This window comes from Barbus barbus (assembly GCF_936440315.1).
Source record: "Barbus barbus genome assembly, chromosome: 24".
Taxonomy (NCBI): domain Eukaryota; kingdom Metazoa; phylum Chordata; class Actinopteri; order Cypriniformes; family Cyprinidae; genus Barbus; species Barbus barbus.
In genome coordinates this window covers 4,327,807-4,348,061 of record NC_136752.1, presented here as the reverse complement: position 1 = coordinate 4,348,061, position 20,255 = coordinate 4,327,807, and the positions used below count along the sequence as shown (strand labels likewise).

At 38.7% G+C, this 20,255-nt stretch overlaps 1 pseudogene across 1 annotated transcript; it reads right to left on the bottom strand.

Moving 5' to 3' along the window:
- Positions 1 to 233: 233 nt before the first annotated feature.
- LOC306843452 (prospero homeobox protein 1-like) lies at positions 234 to 18,539 on the bottom strand (annotated as a pseudogene). The gene is made up of 5 exons (XR_013785980.1): positions 18,389 to 18,539; positions 14,942 to 16,807; positions 13,086 to 13,194; positions 12,823 to 13,017; positions 234 to 789 (listed from the first exon to the last, which is right to left on the bottom strand). The product of XR_013785980.1 is annotated as a prospero homeobox protein 1-like (transcript).
- Between the last annotated feature and the right edge of the window lie 1,716 nt (positions 18,540 to 20,255).

The following is a 20,255-nucleotide window of genomic DNA, read 5'->3' as shown; positions in this document are numbered from 1 at the left end:
ATACTATCAATATATTGTTTTTTCCCATTCAGACTATCTACATATAATCGGATTTAATCAGATTTGCACAAAACCTGCATTTGGGCCGACGTTCTGAGCAAAGCTGAACTGAGAACCACTGATCTAATAGAGCACAAGTCAACGTCCAAATCCTTTACTTGAGAATGGCGAGCGACAACAATTGCTTAGATTTCCAAGTACTTGCAGTACTCTAGCTCTACCACAAGGAAAAGGTACATATATCTGATTATACTCTGATGTGGCACTAAGCACTTTTCCTCGGTAAAGACCGTTTTTATTAATTTGAATGTTGGTGTGTATGTCAGCGTATGCACATTCTAAAATCAAATCTGTGTATATTTTGTAAACGAGGCCCCAGGAGTGTGAGATCCACAATCAATAGCCTGCATGGACTGTAGAGACATACACTAAAAGTTATGCAATGAAACAATAAAAACAATAAATATAATGCTACTTCATATAATACATTCAAATGTGAAAAGGCAGAAAAATAAAAATAAAAAACAGGTAAAATCCTGCATCTCAAATGATCAATATACATTTAAAAAGGAATGAAAATAATTCTATGAAGTTTTTAACACATTACTCTCGCAAGAGTTCTTGAAGACAATTGGCCGATTTAAATATCTCTGGGACCTCAGAGTCCAGTTTGCAGATAACTTTATAAATGGCCTTCTTCCATGATGGATCCACATCTCTACTAGCCACTATAGCACTGAAGAACTCACGCAATGTTATCTGAGCTACTTCCAGGAAACGTTCAGGGACCTGCAGAGACACACAAGGAGAGGAAGTTAAATATACTATGAAATTAAAAGTGTTTGTTCATCACAGGATCTCTAGATCCACCGCATAATTCTAAAATATTTATAACACTGCCTTTTGCATTTGAAGCAGATAAATTAAAATATACAGGTCTATTACATTTGAGTTTAACTTTTTTTGTGTTGTATATCAGGATACAAGTAGTAAACCCACCACAATTATTAAAAATATTAATTTGAATGGACAACTACATGTACGAGTGTTAAGAGGTTTGTCAAGTGAACATAATTCAATGAAGTCATTACTCTGATTACTGTCAATTTATCACATTACTGGTGTACATGTAAATCTGTTAAGGCCGAGACACACTGCACGATTTTAGCAATCCTGTAAGATCATTGCATGTCACACTGTGTGGATCTAATAAACTTGGCTACGACATGTGTGTACACTGTACGATGATGACCCCTAATGTCTCGTATGTTATGACGCACATTAATATAGAAGAATAAAAGTCATCAACATGCACTAGTGGTAAACAAAAAGAGCATGATAAGTCACACTTTTGCAGCTGTAGTTCTTATGTATGCTGAAAAAAGTGGAAGTGGTGAAAGAGGAAGGTGTAAGAGCTTGAGGCAAGTAGTTTTATGTTTTAGCACCATGTTGTGTTGATGTTATTTTTATTGGTTGGTCAGTAAACATGGATCGTAGCAGCAAACATACTGTGCGTTGATCATGCTGTATCGTAGGCTATCTTTGGTCCCAAGACCATGACAAGAGCCGTCTTTGAACCTCTCACAATCACAGAAATCGCCACAATTGTTTCATGATGCCAATCTTTCGCCTGGGACATCCGAAAATGATGCAGTGTGTTTTGGGCTTTAGCTTTGAGGTAATTTATGATTGTTTCTTCCACAGTATTAGATTTGTGGAGTTTTATACAATAGTCTCTTAAAAAAAAATATATAAGTAAACAATGTATATGTATACATGGAACAAGATTCTGTGAAATGACAGTGGTAGTGGTTAATTATTTATACGTAATTTGACAATTAATGCTTGATTGGAAATTAGGGTATAATGATTCTGCTCACAATTGATATTTGTCTTGATATTTTCTTGATTTCTCTACATATTACTTCACATAGCATGTCATACTGTATTTAATCTTAAGCATGTTATTCACACACACTTGTATCCTAAGTGAACAAGTTGATCAACAAAACCTTTTGAAAAACAATCAGTTTTACAAAACCAGAAAACTCTTAAATGTATCGCTTATCCTGCCCAAAAAGAACATAAACATTGCCGTGTTAGGTGTATGTAAAAATTAATTTACATACACCTAACATAAAAACTAATCCCGTGTGACTGATTCGCTTCAAATCGGGTGATTTTAGGTCAGTGTTTTAGCTCAATGGTGCTTTCTGCCGGTAGGGAATATTAAGATGGCGGCCCGAACACTTCCAATAGCTTCACTGCCTGTCGGCAGTTTAGAACGCAATGAGCGATCAGTGGTTGTGATGGGCGAACAGCTTAGATGGTGTTTCAGTACTGCCCCGTCCCTTGCCAAAGCAGTAAGTTCTGTCTGCTCCGGTATACTTAAGGATGGCATCAATATTGTCATATCAATTTGAGCCAGATTCAGACCCCGAGAATATTGAACAAGAGGATCGTGCAGAACCTTTGCAATCATGATATTGCAAGACATAATAGAGTGGTAATGTTATTGTTCCTGTTGTATTTTTTTTTTTTTTTTTTTTTTGCTAAATCACGTTTTAGGTAGGATGTCAACAACCGCTTAAAAATAACTGCATTTACTATGTACAGATAAGTGCAATGGTAATATGTATTATGTTTATTGTTCTTTAATTGTAAAATTATTACATGAATTGCAGTGAAACTCTTATACAGTTGAATTTATTCATACCATAGTACAGTGTTTCCCACAGACTTACACTCTATTTGAAAAAAATAAAAGATTTCAAAAAGAAAAAAAACCCGAAAAGAACGCATGTCACACCTCATCAATTGTTGTTGTTCATCAATTTACATTGGCTACCAATAGCTGCTCGTACTAAATTCAAGGCATTAATGTTTGCCTACAGAACTACCACTGGCTCTGCACCCCTTTACCTAAATTCATTACTTCAAATTTATGTGCCCTCTAGAAGCTGGCGTTCTGCAAGTGAACGATGCATTATTGTGCCATCCCAAAGAGGCACAAAATTATTCTCACAGACTTTTTCATAAAATGTTCCCATCTGGTGGAATGACCTGTCCAACTCAATCCGAGCAGCTGAATCCTTACCCATCTTCAAGAAATGGCTAAAAACACATCTCTTCTATCTTTATTTGACCCTCTAACTCTAGCACTCTCTATTCTAATTTTATTTTATCTATCTGTCTTCTTTTTATTTAAAAAAAACAAAACAAAAAAAACACACATTTGACCCTCTATCAACTGCATATTTATTCTCTAACTGCAAACTTTTCTTGTAAAACTAACACTAGCTTTATTTTCTCTATTCTATCTACTTTTTCTTATATATAAAAAAAAAAACAATAAGGTTTCTTTTTTTCTATATCAGTCCCTCAGGATTTCGCTGGACTTTTTTCTGATTTTTGCAGCCTAAAATTACTTATTTTACTGCAGCTTTTCTCAAAATTTGCAGTGATATTTGTGGCATTTCTTATTGTTTTGCAGTGAAAATATACCATGGACAATTCTTCTAACACTGTTATAACTTTTCTGACTTCGAGAACCATTGTAGGGCTCCAGACTAACATTTGAGGACACCAGTGCCATTAAGTTCTACAGAAGGTGGCACCAGCACCTGACAGTAAAACACTCACCCTAATCGTACATGTACATCTCGGAGATGATTTAACAGAATTCTGTGCCAAATTTGAATACTTCTCACAAGATTTGACAGAGATGTTATTGATTCTGTGGCGAATTTGACTACTTTCTTCACTGTATCTCCCAGCGCTGTGTATAACTGTGTTGCGAAAGCAGCCCGCGGCTCCGGCCCAAGCAGATAAACGGTCTGCACCGCGTAGCCCAAACGAGTAGCGCATATTCGTTCCGCTTTCGTTTGTTTGTTCAACGTAGCTCTTGTAAATCAGGCGTGATGAGAATGTAAGGCTGTTCATTCCATTTTTCAAACTGAGAAACAACCTTTCTTTGACTGAATATGTGTTGCGATGACGTCACAGGACGTGTCTAAGCCCAATATCTGCTGAAAATCTGCGGTGAAAATTTGATTTCACATCAAATTTTGTGAAAATTGTGGCGTTTGCTTGATTTTGCGATAAATTCAGCAATCGCAGAATCGCAAAATCCTGGACGGACTGATACTATATTCGATCTACTCGTTTTCTTTAAAAAACAACAACAAAAAAAAAACCTTTCTGGCATTAGACAGAACACACCACAAAATCTTTTACCGGATTTCGATTATTCCGACGTTTTGCTGGACATAGTAGTTGGCGGAGCTGCAGCGCTGTTCAGATGCTTCAGGATGCGCAGACGGGGGAAGTGAGCCGGTGCGCTCGTGAAGCTCAGACAGCGCGGATTCAAAACGCCGCTGCCTAGCATCCATCTGGCGAATCTCCGCTCTCTACCCAAGAAAACGGACAAACACCTTCTGCTCTCCCGGATAAACAAGGATTTTTCAAATTTGGCTGCTCTGTGCTTCACAGAAACCTGGCTGAATGATGCCATTCCGGACAGCGCATTAAGTCTGCCGGGCTTTCAGCTGTTTAGAGCGGACCACGACGCAGAATTAACGGGGAAATCGCACGGTGGCGGGACGTGCTTTTACATCAATGAAAGGTGGTGTACAGATGTAACCGTGTTAAAGAAAATGTGCTGTCCCGATCTTGAAACACTCTTCATTAACTGAAAACCGCGGGCGTTTTGCTCGTTCATTCTGGTGAGTGTTTACTTTCCTCCGCAAGCGCATGTGAGCTCAGCTTTACAGAAACTCTGTGATATGATCCCAGAGAGTGAGCAACAACACCCGGACTCCGTTTTAATCATTCTCGGGGACTTTAATAAAGCAAATCTCTCACATGAACTGTCAAAATACAGACAGCATGTTACATGTCCCAGCAGAGATAGCAATATACTGGATCACTGTTACACAGCAATAAAGGATGCATATCACTCTGTCCCACGGGCAGCTTTGGACTCTCACCTACAGGCAGAAACTGAAATCAGCTAAATCTGTATTAAGGACTGTAAAAAGATGGTCTAATGAAGCAGAGCAGGATTTACAAGCATGTTTTTCTCTCACTGATTGGACTGCTTTAGAAGCTGCTGCCACCGGTCTGGACGAGCTCACAGAGACTGTAACATCATATATCAGTTTCTGTGAGGATATGTGCATTCCTACCAGGACTCATTTAAATTAAAACAACGACAAACCATAGTTCACTACAAAAAAAGATGCTTGCAGGAATTGGGACAGAGTCTTGTACAAACAGGCCAAATACACACTGGAAAAGGAGATCATAGCGGAAAACAGGAATTATTCAGAAAAGCTACGGATTCAGTTCTCTTCTAGTGACACGACTTCAGAGTGGAAAGGTCTGAAAGACATCACCAATTACACGACACCATCCCCACGCACTGTGGAGAATCAACAACTGGCAGACGATCTGAACGAGTTTTATTGCAGGTTTGAAAAAACACCATTCACACCTGCAACCCCAGTCTCTCCCACACCTGCAATTCAGTTCAGTGAAGATGACGTGCGCCAGGTCTTCAGAAAGAACAAGAGAAGACAGGCACCAGGCCCAGATGGTGTGACACCAGCCTGTCTGAAAACTTGCGCTGACCAGCTGGCCCCCATCGTCACACAGATCACTGGAGCTGTGCAAAGTTCCCTCATGTTTCAAACGTTCCATCATCATCCCTGTCCCAAAAAAACCCCAAAATTACTGGGTCTGCATTATGTTCTGTAGCATCTGGACAGACCAGGGACTTATGTGACGATCCTGTTTGTAGACTTCAGCTCTGCTTTTAGCACCATCATCCCATCACTCCTCCAGCCCAAATTAACTCAGCTCTCTATGCCCACCTCCGTCTGTCAGTGGATCACCAGCGTCCTGACAGGCAGGCAGCAGCTAGTGAGGCTGGGAAAATTCTCATCCAGCACCCGCACCATCAGCACTGGTGCCCCTCAGGGCTGTGTTCTCTCCCGTCTACTATTCTCCCTGTACACCAATGACTGCATCTCTAAAGACTCCTCTGTCAAGCTCCTAAAGTTTGCAGACGACACCACACTCATCGGCCTCATCCAGGACGGTGACAAGTCTACTTACTTGCTTGAATTGAAGTGTAAATTCTGCAAATTACATCATTGTCCAGTATTGTACTGTCAGCAATTTATAAAAATGTTTTCATAATTATAACATACATAATTATTCAGGTGCATGTGTAATAACTTGCGGAAACTTCATGCTACATTAGCACTTCTTCATCGTCGACTTGTCTGATGCGCTCAACCAAGCGTTCTAACCACGACCTCACCCCTCCCCACGCCCCAACCATTTGAATTTCCGTAGGTGGGATTTATTTTAATGAAATTCTAATGGGCCACTTTGTGACATCACAAAAACCCCGGAAAACAATGCTGTAGTCCAAACGAGCTGTTTGTTGTAGTTCTTGAAAAGGGATTTTTTTTTTTTACTAAATATCTTCCTTTCGAGTGGACTTTGAGATTTGTAACTTTGTAGATCGTTTTTATGTCCAAACAAACACACTACACATTGACTAAAATTCAAAAAGTGAAAAAGCATAATAGGACCCCTTTAAATCATGTAATCTGAGAACAGCACAGCGATCTGCCGACATTTAAAGTCACGTAGTCTGTGCTAGGCATAAGAAGCACCTTTAAGTCCAGTCCTTTAGGTCAGTGGGTCCCAACCACATTGCAGACGCCCCCACTACACTGCAAATTTTATATGTCTCCTTAATCAAACACGCCTGTTTCAGATAATGAGCCCATTAGTAGAGACTCCAAAACCTGAAATAAGTGTATCAGACAAAGGAGACATGCAAAATATGCAGTGTTGGAGGGGCTCCAGGAATGTGGTTGGGAACAGTTCTGTATTTTTTATACTTTTAGTTATTTGTTTTGTTTTAAGTTTTATTGTATTTTAAGTTGAGGTCTTCACTGGGGATATGTCCCCGGGGCTCATCCAGGGGTTAGACGATCAGGGCCACATACATTTTGGTCTAATTCACTTTGTCAGGCAGGTCCTATTTAAGTGATTTCTTGATTGCAAACAGGTGTGGCAGTAATCAGGCCTGGGTGTGGCTAGGGAAACTGAACTCAGGTGTGATAAACCACAGGTATGTTTTAACGGGGGAAGGGGGGGGGGGGGGGTCCATAGAATCCATAGAATCCATAGGAGGAAGACTTTTTTCCACTATTTGACAATTTAGGAAGTGAATAAAGTGGGAAGTGGCAGAATCAGGTTAGAGTCAGCGATATGTTTACTATTTAAGTCAACAACATACTGACCTGCACATTTATATTTATATTTTTTAATCTTTTATTTTATTTTATTCTCTTATTTTTTCTACTTTTCTTTTTCTTAATATTTGTATACTTTATAATTGCACTGTCCTTGGAGCGGACCTGACCTACATTTCACTGCTGGTTATACCCTGTATAATTGTGTATGTGACAAATAAAAATCTTGAATTTTTATATTGTTTCTATTACTCAAATTTGGACTCATTGCGGTTTATTTCTTTTTAGATAGTTTTGTTTGTTGTTCGTAGCAATATCTGGCAACAATGCATCTCCGGCATTTAAACTGACACGTGTCCACTACACCAGACGCAAGCGGCATGAAGACGGACCCGAAGAGGAGAGAATAGTCGCGCAAGCAGATAAATTACTGTACCAGAGAACAAATTAATTGAGATGCTCGAAATACTGGAAGAAAACCATAAATATTGAATTGGGGGTTATTATGAATGTATTTCTGAGGAGAACTGTCTTCAGAAAAGTTTTGATGGCATTTTCTTTTGAAGTGAAGTGACATTCAGCCAAGTATGGTGACCCATACTCGGAATTCATGCTCTGCATTTAACCCATCCAACGTGCACACACACACACAGCAGTGAACACACACACTGTGAACACACACCCGGAGCAGTGGCCAGCCATTTTATGCTGCAGCGCCCGGGGAGCAGTTGGGGGTTCGGTGCCTTGCTCAAGGGCACCTCAGTCGTGGTATTGAGGGTGGAGAGAGCGCTGTGCATTCACTCCCCCCACCTACAATTCCTGCCGGCCAGAGACTCGAACCCGCAACCTTTGGATTACAAGTCCGACTCTCTAACCATTAGGCCACGACTTCCCCAATTTACAGAATTTTCCTCTTACATCTGTAAAATACATACAGTATTGAATAAGTGTTTATAATTGCGGAGCTGTGTACAGCAGTGGAAACGCTATATTGCTATTGCTGTTCTATAAGCGCCACCTGCTGTCAGAAAGTGAATTTGTCTTTTCATCAGAATCAGAAAGAGCTTTATTGTCAAGCGTGTTTACACACACACACACACAAGGAATTTGCCATGGTGTCAGGAGCTTCAGTACAGAAAGTACAGACATAGTGCAAACATACATATAATTAAGGTAATAAAACACTAATAATAAAGAGTAATAATAAAATATTTATTCAGTTCGTCTGATGTTTTAGTTTTGTGCAGTTGCTTCATGTTGCAGATATTTTTGTTTGTTTGCTTAAGGTTAGTTTGACCAGTAACAGAGCAAAATAAACAATTAATAAATGAAAATAAATAAATAAATAGGCAATTAGTATGGGAATCGGCCCATTTTGATGTAAAAAAAAAATCGCCAATGGGAGTTGGTCACGAAAAATCCTGATCGGCGCGTAGATCTGTAGAACAAGTGGGTTACATAACGATATTTTCAAATTAAGATAAATAAAAAATATATACTTGAAAAGAAAACAGGATGACTTTGAATAGCATAGTTGTGTTAGGATGAGCTGAGCAAGTCTGCACATGTAATTCCTGGTCTGAGAGTGACTTCCTGCTTAAACAGGAAGGAATGGATACCAAAAAGAAATGTAGTTAGAAATGTATGTATGTGTAAGGAGAATGTATGTGTGTGAGAGCACCAGAATGAATTATGGCTTGTACGGCCCCCCATACAACACCACTGTACATATATATATATATAAGATTGTTTTTGTATATGTTAAAATATAATGTTTTTAACTGTATTTTAATGTCCAAAAAAAACAACAACCGATGATACAGGTTTGGAATGTCAGAGCATGGGCCAATAATGTCAGAATTTTTGGATGAACTGTTCCTTTAAAAATAGTTGCCAAAACTCTGGAGTTGACCTTGTCTAAGAGTACAGAGGACAGTACTTTGACTCAGTCTTCTTCTGGGAACATGTTTTTATTTGATCTGTGCTCACCAAACACACATTGACCATGAGAGATAGGGGAAGCGATATACTTGAAGAATCCATGAACTGCACACACACTCTAAACTGCTCCGTTTAATCCATAACCAACCAACATGGGAATGTAGTCCAGAACGCTTCCCATGTCAGCTGCGAATTACACAGGTACAATACAAATGTTCAGTCACACTCTCTTTCTGTTTGTCTGATTAATTTGAGGGCTCACAGATGGCCTCTCTGAATGCAAGGCATCAAACTGAGAGCCTTGATGAAGGATAAGTAACACATTGAACTCTGGCCTTGAGTTGAGCCTTTCGTTTCACTTTCACACAGTGTCATGATGGAATGTTTTTCAGGGTGTGTGATAAAATTGTTCCACATCACACATTTATATAGTAGCACTATTCATATTAAAAATGACCAGAATTAAGTTTTGTTTGGTTGTGTATATACATTTCAAATTTTAAATAATGTCACTGCTTAGTGTTAGTAATGATAAATAACTATCCACTGTATGCATAGTCTGCCTTTAGAAAAAAAAAAAAAAAAAAAGTTTACCACTAATCTGACTTATGTCCCACTGTGGTGGTCCAATCACACTGACTCTAGCACTGACTAAGACAAATAAAGACCCCAGGTCTAGGGGGTCTTGGGACATGACAAAACTCAGTCATGCATCTGAAACTGTAGTGTTGTTTTTCCACTGCACTACAGAGACCTTGACGGCTCAAGGTCAGAGGTGTGGATATCCAAAAGACTGTGTTTCACCCTCAGGTAAAAGTGTAGAACAACTAAAAGAACACACTGATATCACTTTAGAAATCTGAATCCTGAATTCAGCACAATTTCTTACTGAAAATGGAACATAAATACACTGAAAAAGTACAGTCAGCAAGCTTGACTCATACCTTCCAATAATTGCTAGAGCTACTGTATGTTTTGCCACATCGGAAAAATGACAAAACCTTAATATCACATTCAGACCCATCTACACTTTTCAGGCTGATTTCTTTTATCCTTATGGTCTTATTCTGCCCTTTACCTAATTTGACCTATCAGTACCTGACAGACACCATCTAACTGAATCTCACAAAACCAAAGAACTATTACAGTATAGAATGCATGGTGTCAGCTTGTGTCCAAAATGAGCGATTTGTATATCAGGTTAGGCAAGGCATGTTAATTTATATAGCACATTTCATACACAATGGTAATTCAAAATACTTTACATAAAAGGAAGTAAAATAATCATAAAAAATAATTATTAAAAAAATTGATTTAAAATGAATTTAGTCGGAAACCAGATTGAAAATTGTCCAGGTATCCATTTCAGTTTAAGTAGTTGTTCAGCTGATTAAAAACTACCTTTTCAATAATCTTACCTATGAAAGGAAGATTTAATGTTGGTATATAGTTACTCTATATGGTGTTATCAAGAACAACTGCAGATTTCAGGGAGTTTGGTTATGTGTTCCACTTTGTTTCATTGGCGTCTTTTTTGCTGATATTAATGTGACCTAGTTATTTTATATATATATATATATATATATATATATATATATATATTGCTATACGCTACTGGCATGATTGCATTAGGAGTGATTGCACTCCTGATCTCAAAACCCAGGAGACTAATTCGCATCTGGTTCCCTCAAGATTTTCCTATAGGTTTCTATAATGGGGTTTTCCCATTCAGGAGTAAAATAAGGTGGGTGGTTAACATAACTTGTAGATACTTTGTCGTTCTGCTCTACAACAGAAAATGCACACACCCATACCCCAAATGTTCTTATTTAGTGACATACAAACATACATTCTTTGAAAATAATAATAACGGCTTCAAAATGTTACATTTTTCAGTATGGGTGTTTGTAATTCACATTGTAGAGAAAAAAACATCAAAGTACTGTCAAGTTATGTTTACCACAAACCTTTAATTTACTCATTAATTGAAAAACCCCATTATAAAAACACATAGGAAAATCTTGAGGAAGCCATCAGTGAATAATAGTGTTCTGGGTTTTGATGTCACAGCTGCACTACTCCTTCATTCAGGAAGCCAAACAGGGTCCGAAGTTAACTTTAGTATTAAAGGGCAATATTTGCAACTTGCAGTTGGTTTTAACTGGCATTTTATTTTTTTACATTGGTAAGGGACACTTACGTTCACAAGTAGTACAATTTCTCATTCCAGTGGATAAACACAGACTTAGAAACAAACACACACACACACACACTCACACAGGTAAAAGTCAAGGCGGTTGATTTGTGTGTGAAATTTGCATGGCTTGGCACACTTTCCTAAGCAAAGTGTTAATCAGCCATCCCATCTCTTAGAAACCTACTGAGAAAATCCTTAACATGCAAAACATGTTCGCTTCCACGTCTTCACACAGATGAAGCATGTGACGGAGCTAACAGTAGATTTGTACACTGATCTCTGCACTATTTACAATTTCCTCATTTATTCATCTAAATAACAGTGCTGCTGCAGTTCCTGGAACCAGAACAGCGTGTCTTGTGTCTCTGTATGTGTGTGTGTTTGTGTGTAAAAGAATGACCATTTCCTCGGTTCAGTCAAATTAGGAAAAAACAGCCACGGGTAAGAAAAATTAGATCACTGACATAATTTAACCTGTTGTATCATTAATATGACATATTAGATATGTGTCTACTCTAGCTTCACACTTGGTATCTTTGGAAATCTGAGCAATGACAATGACTTTCCCAACAAATTTGTCAAGGACCAGGTTGTCTAAGTAATTAATTAAGCAATGATGTCCACATTATTTTTAGTCGAAACAACTGAGACAGTTGATACATGAATTAAGTCTTAAGGGCTGTGGAGGCAGAAAATGCATGAGGGATGAAGAGATTCTGTTGCAGTGAGAAGGAGAGGGTAGATTTCTATCACATGACTCCAGCACATTTGTGCCACAGAAACACTCAGCAGTGACGGGTCACCTTCCCCTATAAACACACTCAAACAAACCCTTCCGCAGCATTCTGTCCCACTCTTCTACTGCAAAATGACGTCTTCTACCACCCTCTTTATAGTGAAGACAGCAGAAACTTTCCATCGTTTTTATAATAAGCTAATTATGTTTTCACCATGAGTACAAGAGCTCAGGTAACATGTTTTGCTCCTTTTAGTATTGGATCGTTTCTTATGAGGACTTTAGTTATTCTACCTTTTTTAGTTGAACATCTGTTAGTTACCCAATTGAAGGGCTGTGTCCTTATATTTGTAATTACTGTCTTTGTGTGTCTTTGCGTGTGCTGCATGAGTACATATAGTGTTTAATATAGTGTATACAATACCGTCATTTAACATACAGTACTGCATCAAATTACAGTATTATAAATGAACTGCAACTCAAAATGCACCAAATGTGCAGAAGAGTGTGAAATGGGCCATTCAAACAAACAGTGCATTTTAAAGCAATGATTTGAAAATACTACACAATGGTTACACTCTCCAGGAAGCCATTTTCCCAATGGCTGTCTAACAGATGACTCTTAACATTAACCAAAGTTAAGTTTCTGTGTGTGTTTGTAAGTGAGCACATACCTCAAAATCATTTGTCTTATTGTAGTGCATGTTGAGCACTTTGTAGAGCTCTGAATCACGCTTCACACTGATATCATCAACTGCTGCCACGCCGTCATTTATGGCCTGCCTGGCAAACTTCTCCATCTGGATGTAGTAGAACTCTCTAAAGTTACTGAACCACTTTATCAGCTGAGATGTGATACACCTGTTAAACTAAAACACAAAGAGTGTTAAATACTGATCAGTTAGGTTTTAAAGAATCTCTATCAGTCTGCACTCACCTTCACATCTGAGAAGAACATCTTGAGCATGCTGGAGCTTGGGTACCGGGTGTAGAAGAACATCAGCTTGGCCTTCTTCAGGTGATTTGGGGACAGTCCCTCCTGGATTTAACACTAGCAGTAAAGGAAAATAAGCCCAGTGCTAAGATTTGCTTGACATTATCATCTCATCACTCAAGGTGTCGGCTCGTCACGTTCAATAAAACATGAAAAACACCACACCAACATATTTTACATCAGAAACTCATTTTACAGGCAAAGCGGGCAACGTCTTTCCCTGTTCCCTGATCCCAAACCTCCAGATGTCAAAGAGATAAAGATAGCATTTGCATATCACCTTCAAATGTGTTTGTAACCTTCGTTTTAGGGACAGAACACAAATATAGCGGTAAAGGTTTTGGGAGGCTCTTTTGAGCATGGCTCAAAACAGTTTGGCTGTCTGCCAACGCTGCACATTTTCCTCCGTACTTTCAGCATTCATCAATAATCTATTTAAGATAAGAGCACACACTGGAAGTTCAAACTGCACTGTGTGTGACACTCGGTTGTCCCGCTCTGACCTCTGCCAGACAACAAAATGGCTGAGTGGGCAAATTTCCCAGACAAAGAGGACTGAGTTACCTCCTTTAAGGCTTCTCTGAGCTCTGACATCAGTGCAAAGCCTTTTGTGTGACTGTCAAACAAAAAACTCAACCACTGCCAATATAACTTTGGACAGACAGGAGAACTTTTATCTCCTTAAAATGCCAGTAGCAAGCAAATCCATATTGTTCAGGTTTATCTGAATGAGAAATTAATATAATCATAGACCCAGTCCACCGAAATTCACTACGTAGCCCACTATATTTAAAGGTCGCAGTTTATTATTTTGTACTTAAGAAATTAGCTATAAATAATAAATGCTGTTGGATGCTTGAATCTGATTGGTTGAAAGACGCACATCTATCAATAATTACAGAATTATTTAGCCAGTATAACAAAAAACACTCTTTAGTTAAAAGGGTAATCGGATGTCCATTTTCCACAAGTTGATATGATTATTTAGGGTCTTAATCACTGGTCTCAACCCCAATTCCTGGAGGATCACAGCTCTGCACAATTTAGCTCCAACCCTAATCAAACACACATGATCCAGCTAATCAAGCTCTTCAGGACCACTAGAAACATCCAAGCAGGGGTGAGTTGGAGCTGGTTGGAATTAAACTCTGCAGAGCTGTGGCCCTCTAGGAATTGAGTTTGAGACCTCTGGTCTAAATGAAAAGTCTATAACATACGTTGGTTAAAATTTCTCAATGGTAGAGTAAAACACCCTTTTTACCTTGTCATAAACAGCTCTGTTCACAGCAAGCCATTTCAGTGCATGTCCCTTTAAATGCTAATGAGCTCTCCTCCCCCCGCCACTCTTTTCCGTGGAGTGAAGAGCCGTTCTCGTGAGACTGTACATTTAAGTACAGTTTCCATTAAGAGACTAGAGATGGGTTCCATCTAAGTTTGCTATGTTAATAGCTGCTATTGCACACGATGTGCAACCTGGATAGCTTCATGGACTGAATTAATTATGTGACAGTATTTTGTGACAAAATACATTTACACTTTAATGCATTTTGCATGCAGAACAATAAAAACAGCAGTTGCATTTTGTCAATCACCTTTTTTGTACACAAGGTTCAGCATCCAAAATTGAAGTTATTCTTACCATTGTCTGATGAATTTGTTCTTAAAATGAAAGAGCATTTGGCTATTGATTAGCATTAACATAAGATTTTATTCTAGGGAATAATGTACCCTGACTAGGAACATTTTTAAGGCGTAAATAGTAAGTGAAAGGAAATTTTCACTGCTATGAAAAGGATATTGTACAGCCTGAGTATGGAGAGATGTCTGACATGTCCTGGAGGTCCCCACATTCAGATTTGATGAGTGACAGCCCTTCAGCATTGCTTCCTGGGAGAAGTGGTGAGCAAGAACGGTTCAGCATCAGATGCTGGCTGGAAGCCATTTTTGTTCGTAAGCTGGTGGTCTCCCTTGACAGATCCATTAAGCCAGGAGAGTCTTTACTAGAATACCCTGTTGATGAGGCACCAAGTGTGCTCTGAAATGAGTAACCCAGAAGAGGAAGTGAAAATGGGTGACGGAATGATGGGGAGATGAAGCCTGTGTTTCCAGAAAGAGAAGAAGGGTGTAAGGAGGGATGAGGGTGACCATTCTGAGCTCCAGGATCTGAGGACTGGTGGTGTTCAGATGCAGACTTTCGTACTACCAGTGGTAGTGCCTCCGTCTGATCATTGGCACAAGGAAGAGGGACCCCGACAAATGAGTCAGGTGGGCTTGGAAAGATAACATCACCAAAGCACTGCAGTCTCTGATTAGCAGTGTGGAAGTTTGGGTTGTCCCTGTTAAAAGCAAAGTGGTACTCATTTGCTGGGAGTGATGGGAATACTTGTAAAAGTGGCCGTGGAGGTTTCGAAAAAACATTCACCACTGTATCTACCACCTGAGACATGGCAGAGTTTAACTCCTGCTTAAGGGTTTCTGCCAGACGTTTGCCTACTTCATGCATAGACATCAAACCTTTGCTCCTCAAAGAACCTTCCTGTTTGGCCATCTCTCCATCCAGCAATACTTGTTCACGGTGCAGGGCCTTCGCTTCATCCAGAAAGCATCCTGGATCCAAGTCTGCCATCTCATTATCAGATCGATCAGCCACAGAATTTTGAATGAGATGTTCATTGATGCCACCATCACCTAACATCCCATCAGATCGTACACTGTCTTCTGAGAGATTCCCTCCATCTGCTTCTGAATCTGTGCTGTCATAGATCTGGATGAACTTTTCTTGAAGCTGTTTCAGCTGTTTCTGCATGTCTTCCAGCTGTAGTTTCAGCTGCCTGCGTTCTTCAACCTTCTGTTGTTTATGTGTGGAAACCATCTGCTGGAAGGTATGCTGCTGCTGCTGAGGTAATTTTTGTTTCCTCTTGTTCTCACGATTGCTTTCTCTTGGGCTGAAGGACTGTGCAGTAATGTTGGTTTCTCCCTCTAACTCCTGCTCACAATCCTTTCCACTAGAAATAGAGGTTGCCATCACATTTGGTAAGTGGTTCATTCCACGAATGATGTTCTCGACACGGGCACGCTTGGCCTGAAGGTGCTCTTCATTTAGCCGTTCAGAGTCCAAGTGGTCCAGTGAGATTTTTCCAAATGGTGAGAGACACTCTTCAGCGCTCTCCTGGGATGAGTTGCTGCAAGTGTCCTCCTGTAGTAGTTCAGGTTCTGCTTTCCTGGGGATCACTGACTGCCTGCCTCCTGTTTCTCTCATGGCCGTATTGCTCTTCAGTAGGTTTGTGATGATAGTGGCACCAGAAAAGGGTATCATGTTATCCTCATACGAGCTGCCCCTTTTAAGCAGTTTGCGGAGAACATTTGATTTGGCCTCACCGAGCTGAGCCCCTTGGCACTCAAGCACATCCTGCTTCTTACTGTGATGGGAGTTCATTGCATCAAAGATGACAGTAGATTTGGCTGCACGGGTGACAGTGATGACGGCAGAAGCTGTTTGTGTTGATGAGGCAGATAGAGCTAACAATTCTCTTCACTCCAATGTCCACTCGTCTTCTTTTTGTCTGTCGATTCAGATGGAACTCTGTATCATGGTCTGGCATTTCTGGTGCTTCTACTGACCCATTTCCCACAATCCTGAACTTTCACACCTTTATCACAGTCACCTATGGACAGAAAAGTGAGGGAAACACAAAATAATCTTGTGCAGGGGTTCCCAAACACGTTCCTGGAGCCTCCCCAACACTGCACATTTTGCACATCTCCTTTGTCTGGCACACCCATTTCAGGTCTTGGAGGTGCTACGAATGAGCTGATGAGTTGAATCAGGTGTGATTGATAATGGAGACATGCAAAATGTGTAGTGTTGGGGAGGCTCCAGGAATGAGTTTGGGAACCCCTGATCTAGCGTCTTTCATACTGGAGTCATGATATTTCAAATTCCAAAATGTATATTCATTTTTAATAAAAAGACCAAACATAAGAGTTTATATGCTATATCCAAATATCCACCCAAAAAAAACAAACAAAGAAGTGTATATATATATATATATATATATATATATATATATACACACACACACACACACACACACACACACACACACACACACACACAGCTTATTATATTTCATATTATTTAGTAGTTAAGTCTTAGATCATTATTATTTGTTATGAAGCAAGGGGAGAGATTTGTCTGCAGACATTTTCAAGAAGTTAATTGATTTTAAGGGCATCTCACCCTGAGACTAAAGATACATTCCTCGATCAACAATTATTGAATTTATTGAAATTACTGAAAAAAAGTGTATATTTCATACCATATTTTTTAATGATATTTTAAAGTAGACAAAAGAGTCTTTACAATAAAAATATGAAGAAAAAAAAAAAAAAAAAACTTAAAAACCAGGTCAAAAAATAAAAGGAAAATGCTCATCTAAGGTTCAACCAAATAAAATCTAAATGTTCTTTAAAAGAATTAAAAAGAAAGTGCAGACCCACTCTGCAAAAAATAAAATAAATAAATAAACAAACATTGATGTTTTGGCCAACTTCAGATCCTAAGATCTTTCCTAAGATCATGGTTGGGTTTTAATAAAAGTTTTAACTAAATAACTCTAAAATTGTCATGTGGTGTGACTCATATATTTACTTACTTATAAATACCATGCATTATTGGTATATATGATATCATTTGCTTTTTTATTTTTTTCTGCATGTTTCTGCTTGCTGGTTGGACAGCTGGACTTTGTTGGTCAGACCATACAATTTTTTGCACATATTAATAAGCAATCTTTAAAAAAAAAAAAAATCAAACAAATAATAATAATTAAACATTATGCCAAACTAAGGTTTTGCTCTTGAGAATGACATTCTTTCAATAGTACAGGTGTATCACCCTGACTTATTTTTTTTTATTATTATTTTGAATGCTCATTATTTAAGAGTTGAAATCGTGAATTCAAGTAATTTTATATGCGAACTGCTTTAGAGTGTCATTTTACTAAAAAGTGATTGTGACGTCATTGACCCATATTTAATTTATTTGAAGTGGTCAAACACAATGGTCAAATTTATTGATAAGGATAACATAAAATTTCATGTTACGTTTCAAATGTCACATAAGTATCCGAATCAATCGAAATCATATAAATAAATAATATATAAATACTACTAAAATCACGTAAAAGTCCAAAAGAAACATAAACAATGCAAGACGGGGAAACAAGTTTAAATCTATCACTTACCTCACAAATGACTGCAGAAAGGCTTCTGTGGTTTGTGAGATGATAAATAGTATAATACGAAATAAAATCTCCCAGTGGACGAGACGGTGTGGATATAAAAAGTGAGTGACAGGCGGTATTGATGGTAATAATGCGCTCTGCACGCGCTCCTCCAGCTGGAAGGAGCACTTAAAGACTCGAATAAAGGAAGCAGGAAGACTTCACGTCATTAAATCAGTGTGATGTAGCGCAGTACCCACCAATAAGAGCAACTTCATGACCACACTACGAACCAAGCGTGATATTCCAATTATGTATTCAAATGAATACGCGTCTTTTTCCTTCATCTGACAACCAGTCTGACCCCAGAGTTCGGTCGGCTTTGCACAGACCTAAAGTGTTCCTTTTATTTTTCTGTCGGATTCTGTTTCACAAAAGCCTAATGCTAGAACCAAACCACAAGGGCAAAAATCAGCTAGATTTGGCCCACAAGGCGTTGCTATTTAAAAAGTAATAGCCACAGCTATGGTTTTCAGAGCATCCATTATGAACATTTTGTCTGCTCCTTTCTTACTATTTCTGCACCACAGGGCTGTGTCCATGGAAAAGCTTAACTTTATCTGGCAAAAGACTAAAAATATGAGGTATGATAATATCATCTTACAGTAGCCATATCAGGATAATCAAATAACAACTTTAACTTGGTTTCTTGTGGAAAAAGTACACACTTTGGCAATTAAACTTCACATTCAGTCGCAGTGTTCAGACTACACTAATATTAGCTGTGACAAGTGCCTCCACTACAGTTTTGGTCACTACACAATTTCTCATCATTCTAAAATATAGAAAAAAGTCATAATAAAAAGTAGATGTTACTGTCTACTATACAATGCCATGGCGTGCTGTAACCAAACAACACAAATATCACATCTGTTTACAAAGTGAATCAAAGATATGTATTTAACCGTTTAAACAATTTGCTTGGTTTGCAGAAAGGATAGGATATATTGATATATATTGATATATTGATTTTCCATGCTGCAAGTTAGTGGTTTTTGAGGATTGGTGAATTCTGAGTGGAGCTTATTATTGCACTGAAGAAATCATGATCATGTGTTTTGTCTTTTTAACAACAATCAGATAAAGATCTTGACAAACCCAAGGCCTGTTATGATGAGAAACTTGCATCATTAGATATAATATCTGTTCATACAGAATAGAAATGCTCATTTTGAATACAGGACATGATTGTGATCATTTGGGAAATGGAGAAAAGACCCTCAGAACAAGCTGGTAAGCATTCCAGTTTTGCCCCAGAGTAGACTGCCAGCCACACTGACCCACAACCGATCAAGTGAGAAAAGACTGTTTGAGAGAGAAAAACTGAGGGTCTGATGTCCAGCACACGTAATGGCCAACTAGCTGTTTATCTTCTCAGCTCACATGCTTCCAATAAACACACACACACTAGAGTGCAATGACAGAAAGGCCACTAATCTGTGATGGTCATCATAGCAGATTCTATCTGTCTGTCTGTCTGTCTAGCTGTCTATCATCTATCTGGCTGTCTAATTGCTGGTTATTTTCACATTATGCGTGTCTTACTCCTGTGCTTTGATGTTCTCCTGATCTACTGATTGTGTGACAGAAGGTCGCCTACAAACAGTACTCCAGCTGTACCTGTTATTTTCATAAAGACTAATTGAAATAACATAGATAAGAGCGGTGCGTTTGTAGTTCATGTGTGGTAATTATATTTGACCTCACAGTATCTCATAGGTTAAACTGTCTCGTTAAACTTTAGCCATCTATAAAAGAAAGTAAAATTATATCTTGTAACAATCACAGCAGAGAATCAGTTGAAGCCTTGCCAGAATCTACAAGTCTA